At 41.8% G+C, this 13,810-nt stretch overlaps 1 pseudogene; it reads right to left on the bottom strand.

Moving 5' to 3' along the window:
* Positions 1-11,852: 11,852 nt before the first annotated feature.
* Positions 11,853-12,417, bottom strand: LOC147433119 (uncharacterized; annotated as a pseudogene).
* Between the last annotated feature and the right edge of the window lie 1,393 nt (positions 12,418-13,810).

Below are 13,810 nucleotides of genomic sequence, written 5' to 3' on the forward strand. Positions count from 1 at the left end.
CAAAATTTTAATTGTCAAGCCCTTTGTGGCGTAAATAGTTCCTCAAATGCACTTGCTCGCGTTCACGTGTGGGCATTTTTTTGAGTTGGAACTTGGTTCTTTCTTTACAAAGTGGAGATTCCTCATGCTGGTGCCACATTGAGACACCCCCCATGTCTTTTGAAGGGTACTAGTTTGCGCAACCCACCTATCGACGGATCTTGCTCGCTTTTATTATGACACAAATTAAATTAATAACACAAATGGTATTTATAAGTTATGCTTGTATAATCTTAATTAGTTTTTTTCATGGTTCACACATACACACACACAAAGAGTGCAACATGGTTTTCATTCCAAATAAGAGCCAATAGTTTTGTTACAAAAAAGAAGCTTTTTGATAAGAGAGTAATCATCGAAAACATAAGAGATAAAACATAAGGAATCTCAAGCCCAAAAAGAGATCACCATCAAACTAAACTCATTGTAGAAGGCATCATTTATGTTTAAAGCGAAGCTTGCGATAGACACGGGTTCGCACCTGCTCAACTAGCCCAGTGACTAGCTAAGTGAGGGTTTTTAAGGAGATATGGAGAAAGTCCCCTAACTCACACACGCCTATGTACAATGAAATGGTAGGGATAACCACAGTGTTTGAGCGATTTTGGTATGGTGAGGTATCTCACTATGGCAATTACGGAGAGTTGAAAAATGGCTATCAGTATATAGGTATGTCATAAAAGGGAATCAAGGGAGATGATGGCTTTGTGATGGAAAACCAAAGGAAAATGCCTGTAAAACGTGTCAACAGATAGGGTCTTTGTACAAAGATTTTGCCTTTGGATTCACTAGACTTGTAATGAGCCACAAAAGTGACTGAAGCCACAAAAATGGCTCACATCAAGATTCTAGTAAATGAAACATAACTTTTGTATATGACATCAAAATTTCATGAAACTTCTTAATTATGGGTGCATGATATGAAAAAGGTTTCCAAATACACAATTTACATGAAAAACTCAAAAATAAAAAATTTACTTTTCTAAAATTAGTAAATTTTACGTAAAACTGCTTCAACACTTAACTTGAAGAAGTAAAAAATGTCGACAGTCTTTGTATATGGGTTAAAAAAGCTTGGTACATCTATCACATACCTATTGAGGGATTTTTCAAAGAAGTTTGGGCCTGCTTAACAATGATTTGATTTACTTTCAAAAGAAAATATAAAAAATTTGTCCATCCGCACAAATTAGTTGTTGAAGATGGCAATGGAAAGACACCTTCAGACCTTCATTTAGCTATGTACTATTTTTTATCAACTCATATTGAGCGTTGGTCATAATTCCCTGAAACCATTTTCTATTTAGATAACTAACATAGTGTTGAGAATTTTTTTACAAACGTCTCAAAAAGCCACAAAAGTGGCTGATTTTTACAGGACTAGTGTTAAAAAGGGAAAGCGCAAGGGGAGAAAATCTATTTTTTTCTTTTCTCTCTCTCTCTCTCTCTCTCTCTCTCTCTTTGTGCTGCATGTGCGCACTGTGCAAGGAGGAGTTGTGGCAAATACCTGTCCTAATATCGATTCCCATATCACAGCAAATGCTTTTGGTGGTCATCGAGTTTCTAAAGGAAGAGAGCTCGATTCTTTTTTTAATGCATTTAGCCATGGCCCTTGTTTATCGGGCTAAACGCCCTAGCATCATTTAGAATGGGCAGAGTAGAGCATGGAGCAATAGAGGGTCACCTTGCTGAGTCTCTCTCTCTCTCTCTCTCTCTCTCTCTCTCTCTCTCTCTCTCTCACACACACACACACACACACACATTTACTATTCAAAAGCTGACCTTTGCAGCTACTATTCAAAGGCTATCTCTCTCATATTTACTATTCAAAAGCTGACCTGTGCAGCTACTATTCAAAAGCTAAATATGAGAGAGAGAGAGAGAGAGAGAGAGAGATGATTGTGGGCAGATCTTTGTGGCTACTATAAAAAAGTTGATCTTTGTAGCTACTATTCAAAAGCTAAATATGAGAGAGAGAGAGAGAGAGGCAGAGAACAAACGTGCCACTCATCACCCATGTGGCTTGAACTTCAGGCCCCCACCTGTTACCTAGTGCTCAGTTGCCTAGAGCCCCGCCCTCGAACCAAGGCATGCTTGTATGGCATGTTTAATGTAGGGCACATGCGGTGTGGCTTAGTCTACCTTTTCTAACACCCATGGCAGTGTTCGAGAAAAATCATTTCCCAAACATACAAAATTTCTTTTCTTGAATTTGGCAAGAGGATATTTTTAGAAATTAGGTTATTTTTCAAATTTTTACACTATTTTTCTCTATTCTCGAACCTTTTGTGCTTGCCCTCAACCGGCATTTTTGAAATTGAAAACGACATGATATTAAGTTGAGACACATTTTTCACAACCACTGACCCATGGGCTTTGCCTTTTGTATACTCCCAATCATTGCTGGAAAATTTGAGAAATTCTAGAAATAAATTGTCTAGTTTCGAAGATTTTTACTAGTTGTAAATGTCAAAATCAGTGGATGTAATTTCACTAATGAGCTGTCGATTTAATTTTAGTGTTTGGAAAAACCATTTCCCCAAACATACAAAACTCCTTTTCTTAAATTGGCAAGAGGAAATTTTTAGATTTATCTAGCGTAGAGCCCCCCGCCCTCAAACCAGCGCATGCTTGTATGGAATGTTTAATGTAGGGCACATGCGGCTTAGTCTTTATCTGACTATGAAGTTGTTGATCTACCTTTTCTAACACCCATGGTAGTGTTCCAGAAAAACCATTTCCCCAAACATACAAAATTCTTTTTCTTGAATTTTGTAAGAGGAAATTTTTAGAAATTAGGTCATTTATTCAAATTTTCACACTATTTTTCTCTATTCTGGGGGGTGATCTCTAGAACCTTTTGCACTTGCCCTCAACCGGCATTTTTGAAATTGAAAACGACATGATATTAAGTTGAGACACACTTTTCACAAACATTGACCCATGGGCTTTGCCTTTTGTATACTCCCAATGAGTGCTGGAAAAATTGAGAAATTTTAGAGATAAATTGTCTAGATTCAAAGGTTTTTCAAATCTCCAAATTTACTAGTTGTAAATATCAAAATCAATGTGTGTAATTTCACTAATGAAGCTGTTGATCACTCCTTTCCTTAAATTTGTACACTATTTTTCTCTATTTTGGGGGGGAATTTCTAGAACCTTTTGCGCTTGCCCTCAACCGGCATTTTTGAAATTGAAAATGACATGATATTAAGTTGAGACACATTTTTCACGACCACCATGGGCTTTTCCTTTTGTATACTCCCAGAAATTTTGGAGATAGATCGTCTAAATTTGAAGCTTTTTCAAATCTCCAAATTTATTAGCTGTAAATCTCAAAATCAATGGGTGTAATTTCACTAATGAAGTTGTTGATCTAATTTTAGTGTTTGAAAAAACCATTTCCCCAAACATACAAAACTCCTTTTCTTAAATATAACAAGAGGAAATTTTTAGAAATTAGGTTATTTTTTTCAAATTTTTACACTATTTTTCTCTATTGGGTGAGGGTGGGGAGGTCTCCTTTTGCGCTTGCTCTCAACCGGCATTTTTGAAATTGAAAACGGCATGATATATGGCTGAGACACATTTTTCCCGACCACTAAGGTCCCATGGCCTTTGCCTTTTGTTTACCCCCAATCAGTGCTAGAAAAATTGAGAAATTTTAGAGACAAATTGACTAAATTCAAAGGTTTTTCAAATCTCCAAACTTATTATAAATCTCAAAATTTGCAGGTGTAATTTCACTAAACCTAGGGTTTTTGAGCAGCGCTTGCAATTGGTTTATCCACCCCCATTGACCTGCTTAGTGCCCAAGCTTGGCCGGCTAGTCGGCCGTTGCCTCTAATTTGGCATGATCGGCAATGTTAGAGAGGAGTACAATGTACCCTAGTCTGGGACATATATATATATATATATATATATATATATAGAGAGAGAGAGAGAGAGAGAGAGAGAGAGAGAGAGATATTTTGGCTACGGAGCAGCATTGTCCCAAATTCCCTACAACCTTCACCTTCGAATTTCGGAGCCGTGAGAGAGAGAGAGAGAGAGAGAGAGAGAGAGAGAGAGAGAGATTTTGGCTACGGAGCAGCATTGTCCCAAATTCCCTACAACCTTCACCTTCGAATTTGGGACAATGCTTCTCCGTAGCCAAAATCTCTCTCTCTCTCTCTCTCTCTCTCTCTCTCTCTCTCTCTCTCTCTCTCTCTCTCTCTCTCTCTCTCTCTCTCTCTCTCTCTCTCTCTCTCTCTCTCGCGCGCGCAAAATTAAGGAGGCTTCCAATATTTTGCCATACGAATACGCCGCCCCTTGCCCCCAAAGAAATTCCCAATGCTCTGATTTGATGCAGTGCGTCTCTCTCGCTCACACACAGTCAAAGACCCTCTCTCTCTCTCTAGCCTACACCTCAGTTCTCTGGCTAGTTGTCTCATTGTTCACGCCATCTCGCAAGCACACCACTGAAGTTTGATGTAGCCTCGCAGGCAGACCGCCTGAAGTTGTTAGAGCAAGCAATTATTGCCATGTGGTATGGAGGGAGGGTCGGTATCCCTCCCCCCCCCCCCCCCCCCCCTCCCCCCATTATACATATTATAGATTAGTGCACTATGGGTAAAGGTATTTCAATTTTCATTGCTCATGTGAATGAAAAGAAATTGTGGTCTTCTATATGTTTTGTTTTTTGCAAAATTCACAATTTGAGAGTGAATTGTATTAAGCACAACATAAAATTACAAAACAACCTCAAGCTCAAGCCGAGCCTTGAGGTACCACCTCTCATCAATACATATCAACATTGGCTTAACAAAGAAGGTGAACTATAGTTCTAGGCTTTACTTATCGGCAGGTTGACAACACGACATGAGTAGCCCTAGACTAGTCTTTCGAGTTTAGATCACCACTCTACTTTCTTGTATGATCTCTGAGAAGCTTGCCATGAGTAGCCCTAGACTAGACTTGCGCGTTTAGATCACCACTCTGCTTTCTTGTATGATCTCTGAGAAGCTTGCCACGTCAACATCTCCTTCAAACACATGGCGGTTCCTCGCCTGCCATATATGATGAAAGAAGAAGCACCTGACAGTTTGGGTGTGGATGAGAAGAGCATGACTTCCCAACTTCTTGCCACCAAGGAACATATCAGTCTTGAAGAATCTGATATGCTATGTCCTTTGAACCCACTTGCAGATTTTCCATGTCAAGCCTCTGATTGCATGGCATTCCATGAATAGGTGGGTCAGATTCTCACTAGCTATCCTGCACCCCAAGCATCAATTTGACCCAAATCCTCTCTCTTGGATCTTTTTGCCCATTGATAGAGAACCCCGCATCACCTTCCATTAATATATCTTCATAAATTGCAGCCACTTTGGCTTCTAGATGTTCTCCATGACTTCCTCCCACCATTCTTCCGGCCATTGTCTCTTCCATATTTTGTTGAGGGGGATAAACCAATTATTCTTGTGTATAATTGCATGATATATGCCTTTAGAATGGGGTTTCCATAAGAGAACTACTTTCGGGTCATCTCCAGGCATTCCACTCTAACTTGGATTCATAGATTGGCATTACAACATTGTCAAGCTGTTTTATCACTATATTGACTAACAATATCTCATAGCCATTTAGTTGATACCGGGTTGCCAGAAGCTCAATGGTTTTCGAGCTCTTATTGTTACCGTCCCAGAAGTGAGCTAGCCGATTTAGACTCTTATTATTCACTTTCCTCGCAGATTCTATCCAATAGGGGCTTTGTGGTGTTCCTACACTTTTAGAGAGCCAGGGGGGGCAGTGCAAGATAGAGTTCTTGAAGTACTTGGTTTCTTCCCCAGCTTCTCTTTTGAACTTCCTTACCAGTTCCCCTAAGATGCCTCCCAGACTTAGGCTAGACCACGTCGGGGTTAAGAGTTTTTCATGAAACCGTTCTACTCCTTTCCACTTACCACCTTTTGTTCCACGTTTAGCTCAATCTAGCATACCTTTGGTCATGATAGCCCACGCTTGGTCCTATTTACTCAACGAGACAACAAATTTGGCACAATGGGCCTCAACATAGGCAACTGGGTTAAGAATTCCAAGACCTCCTTCGTCCACTAGTCGAGTGACTGACTCCCATGTGGCCCATTGCCAGGGATATTGTGTTGTTTTTCCATAAAAATATTTTTGCTAATGATAGTCGTTTTTCGGCTCTCCGTAATTGCCATAGTGAGCTACCTCACCCTACCAAAATCACCTAAACACTGTGGCTATTCTTACCTTTTCATTGTATATAGGCGTGTGTGAGTTAGGAGACTTTTCCCATATCTTCTTGAAACCCTCAACTAACTAGTTACTATGCTAGTTGAGCCAAAAAAACAAATAAAAACAAAGGCCAAAGTATGTTATGGCCCATTGGTGTATAAATATTTCATTGTATATAGGGCCTAAAAATAGAGAATTTTCATAATTATTTTGGTATTTATCTAAATATTTCTACCTAGGTGTGCGTTATTTTTCTATGTATGCTATGTACATTTAGTCACCGTTACTATAATCTTTTTTACATATGTATTCTATAAAAAATCATTTCATGCAAGCTTATCTTATTTGTGGTGTGAATCCACTCCAAGGAAAAACCTTAAAAAATACCTTCCACCATCAGTCGTTGCCTTTCATTAAATTCCTATTTTCTACAAGTATTTCTTCTTACCTCTTGTAAATAAACATACATCAATAAAAACAAATGAGGACCCTCCTCATTTGATTCCCTATATTTTCATATATTTATTTTTTATATATATAGCCCACACTATTCTAAATTCCATGAATTATTTATATACTAGCCTCGTTTTTTCATCATATCCATATATTATATTTATGCATAATCCACAACTATGCATATTTTCAAACCGCTAAGAATCAATTAGGTCATACTCTAATGCAAGGAGGGGCTCACCTTTGGAGCCATATGCAAATTCAACAACACGAAAGCCACTGAAGACTTTTTTGTGAAGAAAACATTTTCAACAACATATGGTGTTCATGTTTGGTGCCCAAAGAGTAGGAGAAATTCTAGAGTCACCAAACCCTATCATCTTGCCTCTTGTTGACAATCGTAGATCATTTGATGTGCATATTTTTATTTTTTTGTAGAATAGATTGTAAGTTAGGAAACATTATTGTGTAAATTTTCGAAGAAACAAAAAAATGCGCTGTCACTTTCAAATCGATTTAATGAAGGCCCAACGCCAAATGTCAAGATATCCTCTCTTTTTTGGAGAGCCTGGCGAGGATGCCGAGCTATTTCTAGCAAATTTCAAAATGGCTTGCTGCATAAAAAGAGTGATAGGAGATGAGGAACGCTTAGAAATGTTTGAGGTAGTTATGAGGAAGGATGCTAGCACTTGGTTTGACTCTCTATCTCAGGAGGTCAAGGGAGACTATAACAAATTTGTTTATCATTTCAAGAGATATTTCTTTGACTCCCAAAACACTCAAAAGCTATGGCAAGACATTGTTTCTCACAAACAAAAAGACTTATATGACTACTACATGTATAAACAAGAGTTTCTATGTCTTTGGGCTGTATGTGTGAGAAATCTTGCTAACCCTGGTGACAGTGCAGAGTTCCTAAAGAAGGAAAGGTTCATAGCCTGTCTCTTTTCCACACTCAAGATAAAAGTTGAGGCGGATGCACCTACTACCCTTGATGCAGCTAAAACTAGGGCTGTTGAGAGTATAGGAAACTCAAGTGTCTAAGAGGAGAAGTTCCAATAGAGGGTCCTAGACCTAAGGGGAAATTGCAAGCATCAACATCCAGAGAGATTTCTGAGGTAACAGATGAGGTGATTGAGAAGCTAAATGAAGCCTTAAGCAACTTGTCAATCCACCTTGCACAAGTTGTAGGTCCCAAGGGACAAACAAAGAAAGCAGAGGAGCGAGAGCCACGACCTAGATGACTTTTGCAATGTTGGAATTGCTGAGAGTCTGGACATGGGATGTATAATTGTCCTTGGCCCCGTGGGGAGCCAGGGAGACCTAACTTGAATTACCCAGTGATGAATGCAGGTGAAGGAACTAGTCAACAACCACAGCTTCTGCAAAGACCAAATGGGGTAAGACCACCTCCATGAGGAGTGGAAGGAGTTCCACCTTTGCCAGACCCAAATGTGCATGTGGTAGAGGTGACAAATTCAAAATAGGTTCACATGGAAGCAAATGGAATTAAGCGTGGCCGAGGGAAAGGTAAGGAGAAAGAAGGAGTTACATCACAAAGTGACCATGGACGAGAAAAGAAGGCAAAGGAGACCAAGGAAGCTAAGAGGGACTCAACGTCGTATCAACCTCCAAGACTTCCCCCTTGGACATGGTATGGCTCCATACAACTTGTTGGAAGACATGAGAGGTAAGGGTCTAGATATCTCATGGCCTCAGTTTCTTGCATTATGTCCACAAGTTAGGAGGGATTTAACAAAGGTAGTTAGCAATAACGGGATTCCGCACACGGCACGCCACTCTTCAACTTTCATCATCGTTCTCTCATCCTATCATGGGTAACCAAGATTTAAACACTTTAACCAAGGTTTTATAAAATCCTAATTGGAATGGGTAACCCTCGTGTACAATTATGGGCGAACAATGCCCCCACCCAAGGCACCCCTTAAGCCAATGACTTTGTAAGTGGTTGTGGGCTATCAAGCATAGCTATGAGTGACTTGGTTTATAGATATAAAAGGTATTATGATAAAGAGTCGAGTTCCTCTAGCTCGTTAGGTGAGAAGCTGCCATGGGGAACTCTCATGGGGCCCTACATAGTGGGCTTCCAATATCCATTTTGTTGGTGAAGGAATCTCTACATGAGCTGAGGGGCTAACACGTTATGTTAAGTTTAGGTGCATGCACTTTTAAGAGTAGAATTTGTGGTGGGTGGGTGTGTGTAACCAAAGAGAGATAGGGACACAATGTGGTGGGTGGGTGTTTGTAACCAAAGAGAGATAGGGACACAACGTAGACTCTAAATGAATTGATTATGTGTCAAAAAAGAGAGATGACAAGCCCTGACATAGACACTCATAGAGGGTGACATCATGGGGTGAAATATCACCATATGAATCATCATGCTAGGTGGAACCTACACATGCCATCACACGAACTATCACATGATTATCATTAAGCCAATTATCTCAATTAATAATAGTCAACTCTATTTTAGACCTGGGAACAATTTGTGCTCCCATTCTCCTGACATGCTACAAATTGGCATAAGCCCTCTAAGGAAAAATTACACATCTGTGGTCTCTATATCCTTCCTTTGGAGCTTTTCTCCATTGGATCTTTGTGCTACTCACATTGAATCCTACACTATTAGAATTGTGAAGAGAGGGTCAACACTGAGAAAAAAAGAGGGGGGTTGAAGTGTAATTATTCACTTAGTTATGACCCCTCTGGTATGCAAGCTAGTAATGTGCCTCAATCCTTCCTTTTTAATATGTATGCATTCATTCACATCTATGGTGATGATTTTGCATTGATTTGCTCGTAAAAGATGTAGACACTACCCCTCAAGAATAAGAAGGAAACTAGGGTGTTGACCTCTAGCACTACTACATCCAGTGATGAAGAAGAGGTCTTCACCAATGGACCTTATATTGTGTCTTCCAAGGGAACAATATAGGGTAGGTCACTAAATTGTTATGTGTGTGCCAAGCTAGGTCACTATTCAAAAGCTCCTTTACCAAGAAACCCTTCCCTCACCTTGGCAAGACAAACCATCCATCATCCAAAGGCTTCTACAAGGGAAATAATCCAAGGGCAAAAGCAAAGATTCATGGGATAGAAGAAACCCAAGCTCATTTTATCGATGATTTAGGCAATGACATGTTGTCGCTGTTTGTTGTGTTTTATGGGTCACCGTTGTTATTGTTGTTTGCCCTTCATTGTTGTCACGGTAGTAATGTTGTACTGGGAACCCTTGTTGTCATGTTGACTAGTCCATATATCTATTTGGTCTTAAGTGTTTCAAGCGAGCTTGTAGTTAAGGTAGCCTCTATGGGAGAGATGTAATCTCTATCGAAGACATGTTGTCTCATGGGCCCCTTGTCATGATGTGGTCTTGTATTGTTGTGAGTCACAAAGAATACTACGGGAGTGTTCTTTTGGAGGAGAACTCTTTCTTCCTTCCATGTGTATCCTCTCTTGATTATCATGTATGTGCCACCTGTGAGGTGTGCACCCTTTGTCACATGGTGTCCTTAACCCTTCACCTACTTTTAGCCACTTGTATGGGTCGTGGATTCAATCTCTCAATGAGCTGCGTGATTCCCTACATTAGTTGGTTTGCAATGTGTCTCACTATGAAAATGAACAAGAAGTCAATGTGCACACACACTGGGATATACAAATCTTAAAAAAGAAAATTGACATATGAACACACATCACCCAAATTAGTGCTAAAGTGTCTACCTCAATGTGCAACATAGGCAACTTCTATTGTGGGCACCTTGATATTTGTCGCATGTGTTTCGACATACATATCCACAACACCTGCAATGAGGCACATATAATGTAAATTTTTGTATGCAAATATAAGACTTCACAAACATTAAATTAGGGACCGTGGTTTGACAATCTTTCGTAGGGTTTCAGTAGAAGGATTGGGAGTGTTGCTTAGCATTCAAGGCCAATACTGATGGTGTTTGCTTGCTGGAATCCGAGATAGAGTTTTCACTTATTAGTAATTGGGTTGCATAATAAGGAAGTTTGTCTCCAATTAGCATAAGTTCTCTCAAGTCTTGAAGGGGTACATTATTAAACCCCAGTCTAATTTTTTTTCAAAGATTTAACAACTCAAAAAATGCAACCGCCCGTTGCGCTTGGCTTTTCAAGAGATCGTTAATTCCACGGTTAGGACCCCGTGGCACATAAAGGGGAGGCTCCTTTAGGCATCAAGGTGTGCACTATGAGGCCCCTGTCACACTAGGACACCCAGCCATGCTGAGGTGTCCAAAGATGTCCACCAGGCCAACAGGCGCCCCAAATTGGCCGGCTTGGTTTGCTGTCACACTACTGGGGCACCCTGGAGGCGGATTTTCGAAGAGAGAGAGAAGGTGTAGAGAGCGGTGCTGCTCGCCGATTGGCTGCTATAGAAATTTCGTAGGTTGGCCGACCTGGTTCTGCTGGCCATCTTCACACAAAAGTTGGCTTTGAGCTGGACCTCCAACTCAGCCTTTGAAAACCCATCCGTTGGCCTAGTGTGACACCAAAGGAAAATGGGTGCGAGTTTTGATTGGCTATCTATACTACTGTATTAAGCAGAAAGGAATTCTGGCAAATTCCTCCACCACGTGTCAACATATCCTACGTCTGGTGAGTGTGCCCTGCAACAAAAAAGCAAAACAGTGTGCCAAAGCGCAGTGCCACAGAGACACGCGTACAAAAGAGAGAGAGAGAGAGAGAGAGAGAGAGAGAGAGAGAGAGAGAGAGAGAGAGAGAGAGAGAGAGAGAGAGAGAGAGATTGATTGATTGATTGATTTATCGTCCCCGTAGGTCATATATGACCCATGGGACCGTCACAAAAGACATTACATCGACTCATTGCTTCTAAGTGAAGCCATCGGATACATATCAGTTAAGGACTGAGGGTCCAATCATCGGGGTAAAAGAAAAAAGAGGGAAAAAAGGAAACAAGATCTAGGGGGGGTTGGATAGAGCCTTTTTAGGGGTTCGAAATTCCTGAATGATGTCTTTACCACCTCGATAGACTGCCCATTTACCTTGCTTGCGAGCTTCGTGCATCTTCTTGAGCTCGCTCTTTTTTATCTTCAATTGATTTGTTGTCAGCTCCTCATTGATCCAAATCTTTGTCCCTTTGAGGAGTCGGGCTTGTCGTAGTAGCTGCATTTTATCCTCTCTGTCTTTAAAAGTGAGAAGACAGTGTTCGGGTGGCACTTGCCTGTGTGTGTCGTTGATCCATGAAACCTTTTCAGGTTTAATGTTGATTGGTTGAAGGATGTCGTTGAGCTTGGTGATCGCTTCCTCGAGAGTGTCCTCAATGATGCACCATGGCGAGGGGAGCCCACCAATTCGAACCTTGAGGGCATTTTCTTCTTGAAGTTTTTGTTCACGGAACTCTGTTGTCACGCAAGTCTGTACTTTGGCAAATGTGGCCGTTTGGGCTTGGGTGACCTTTGATTCGACTTCTTTTACTTTGTTGGTGGCAAGCTCGACCATGGAGTCAAAGCGTGCCTCAAGCTTGCTGATGCGAGCTTTGAGGTCGCGGTTCTCCTCCATTACTCGATCGAGGGCTACTTGGAGCTGTTCGATCTGAGTGAACTTGCTCGGGGCTGCTACAATTGCTGCGAAGCTTGGTCGGCTCTTTGCGGAGGGCTTAGGAGTGTTCATTCTTGGAGTAGGTTGACTGCCGTGGGAACAAACCCTAGGCAGGGATTTGTTTGAATGAATTTAGGTGGTTCCAAGCAAAGCCCGGATCGGGACAGGCCAATAAGGCGAGTCGGGGTAGACAATGAGGCTGTACTTGCGGAAGAAGCAGGCTCGCCAGGGGAGAAGCAGGCTTGTCGAAGAAAGGGTTTGTGGAGATACACGCTCGCCAGGGGCAGGCTAGTTGCGGGCTTGCCGGGGGCAGGGCTGTGGCTTGACGCCCCCCCACAGGGCAGCCCCTCGCCCAGGGGGAGACACAGAGTGTGCAGGAGGACGACGACGCGAGAGAGAGAGAGAGAGAGAGAGAGAGAGAGAGAGAGAGAGAGAGAGAGAGAGAGAGAGAGAGAGAGAGAGAGAGAGAGAGAGAGAGAGAGAGAGAGAGAGAGAGAGAGAGAGAGAGGACGAGAGGCTTCTTTGCCAACGACTATCAAGACCTAGGTGCCTGACACAGTTGCCTTTCTTGCATTCAAAGAGAGAGAGAGAGAGAGAGAGAGAGAGAGAGAGAGAGAGAGAGAGAGAGAGAGAGAGAGAGAGAGAGAGAGAGAGACAGAGAGCGAGAGCGAGAGAGGCTCTGATGAGACTGTGTGGGTTACTTGCGAGCGACTCAGGCTAGCAAGGTTCGATCGAGCGCTGCAGGAGCGGCGGCTCTTGCAAGTGGGCAACGGGCTTCCAGATTTGGGTATGTCTGTATTTTACTAGTACAAAAGCATCATACATCCTCTCTGCCATAGCATCCAAGATCCACACACACACACACACACACACACACACAGAGAGAGAGAGAGAGAGAGAGAGAGAGAGAGAGAGAGAGAGAGAGAGAGAGAATCCATGCTTTTAACGATGGGAGTAGAATCAGCAAGCGAGGATTGCACAAAACTTTGATAGTGGGTGATCGAGGGTTTTGTGTGTGTGTGTGTGTGTGTGTGTGTGTGTGAGAGAGAGAGAGAGAGAGAGAGAGAGAGAGAGAGAGAGAGAGAGAGAGAGAGAGAGAGAGAGAGAGAGAGAGAGAGAGAGAGAGAGAGAGAGAGATAGATAGATAGATAGATAGATAGTTCTATTATCGTCCTGGGAGGTCAAATATGACCTATGGGACCAAATGAACATGTCACGTGGTGTGAGTGGAGTTCATAAGTGACTCTCGATGCTCAAAAATGGCTGAAATGAGCGTCGCAATAGAGAGAGAGAGAGAGAGAGAGAGAGAGAGAGAGAGAGAGAGAGAGAGAGAGAGAGAGAGAGAGAGAGAGAGAGAGAGAGAGAGGTGTAGCAGGTACGAAGCATGTGGATAGGGAGATGGGGGGAGAGAGAGAAACGGGGGTGAGGAAGCAATGACTCTATAGCTCAACCTCACATGAGGAGC

Source organism: Adiantum capillus-veneris, chromosome 20 (assembly GCF_014529385.1).
Source record: "Adiantum capillus-veneris isolate H3 chromosome 20, ASM1452938v2, whole genome shotgun sequence".
Lineage (NCBI taxonomy): Eukaryota > Viridiplantae > Streptophyta > Polypodiopsida > Polypodiales > Pteridaceae > Adiantum > Adiantum capillus-veneris.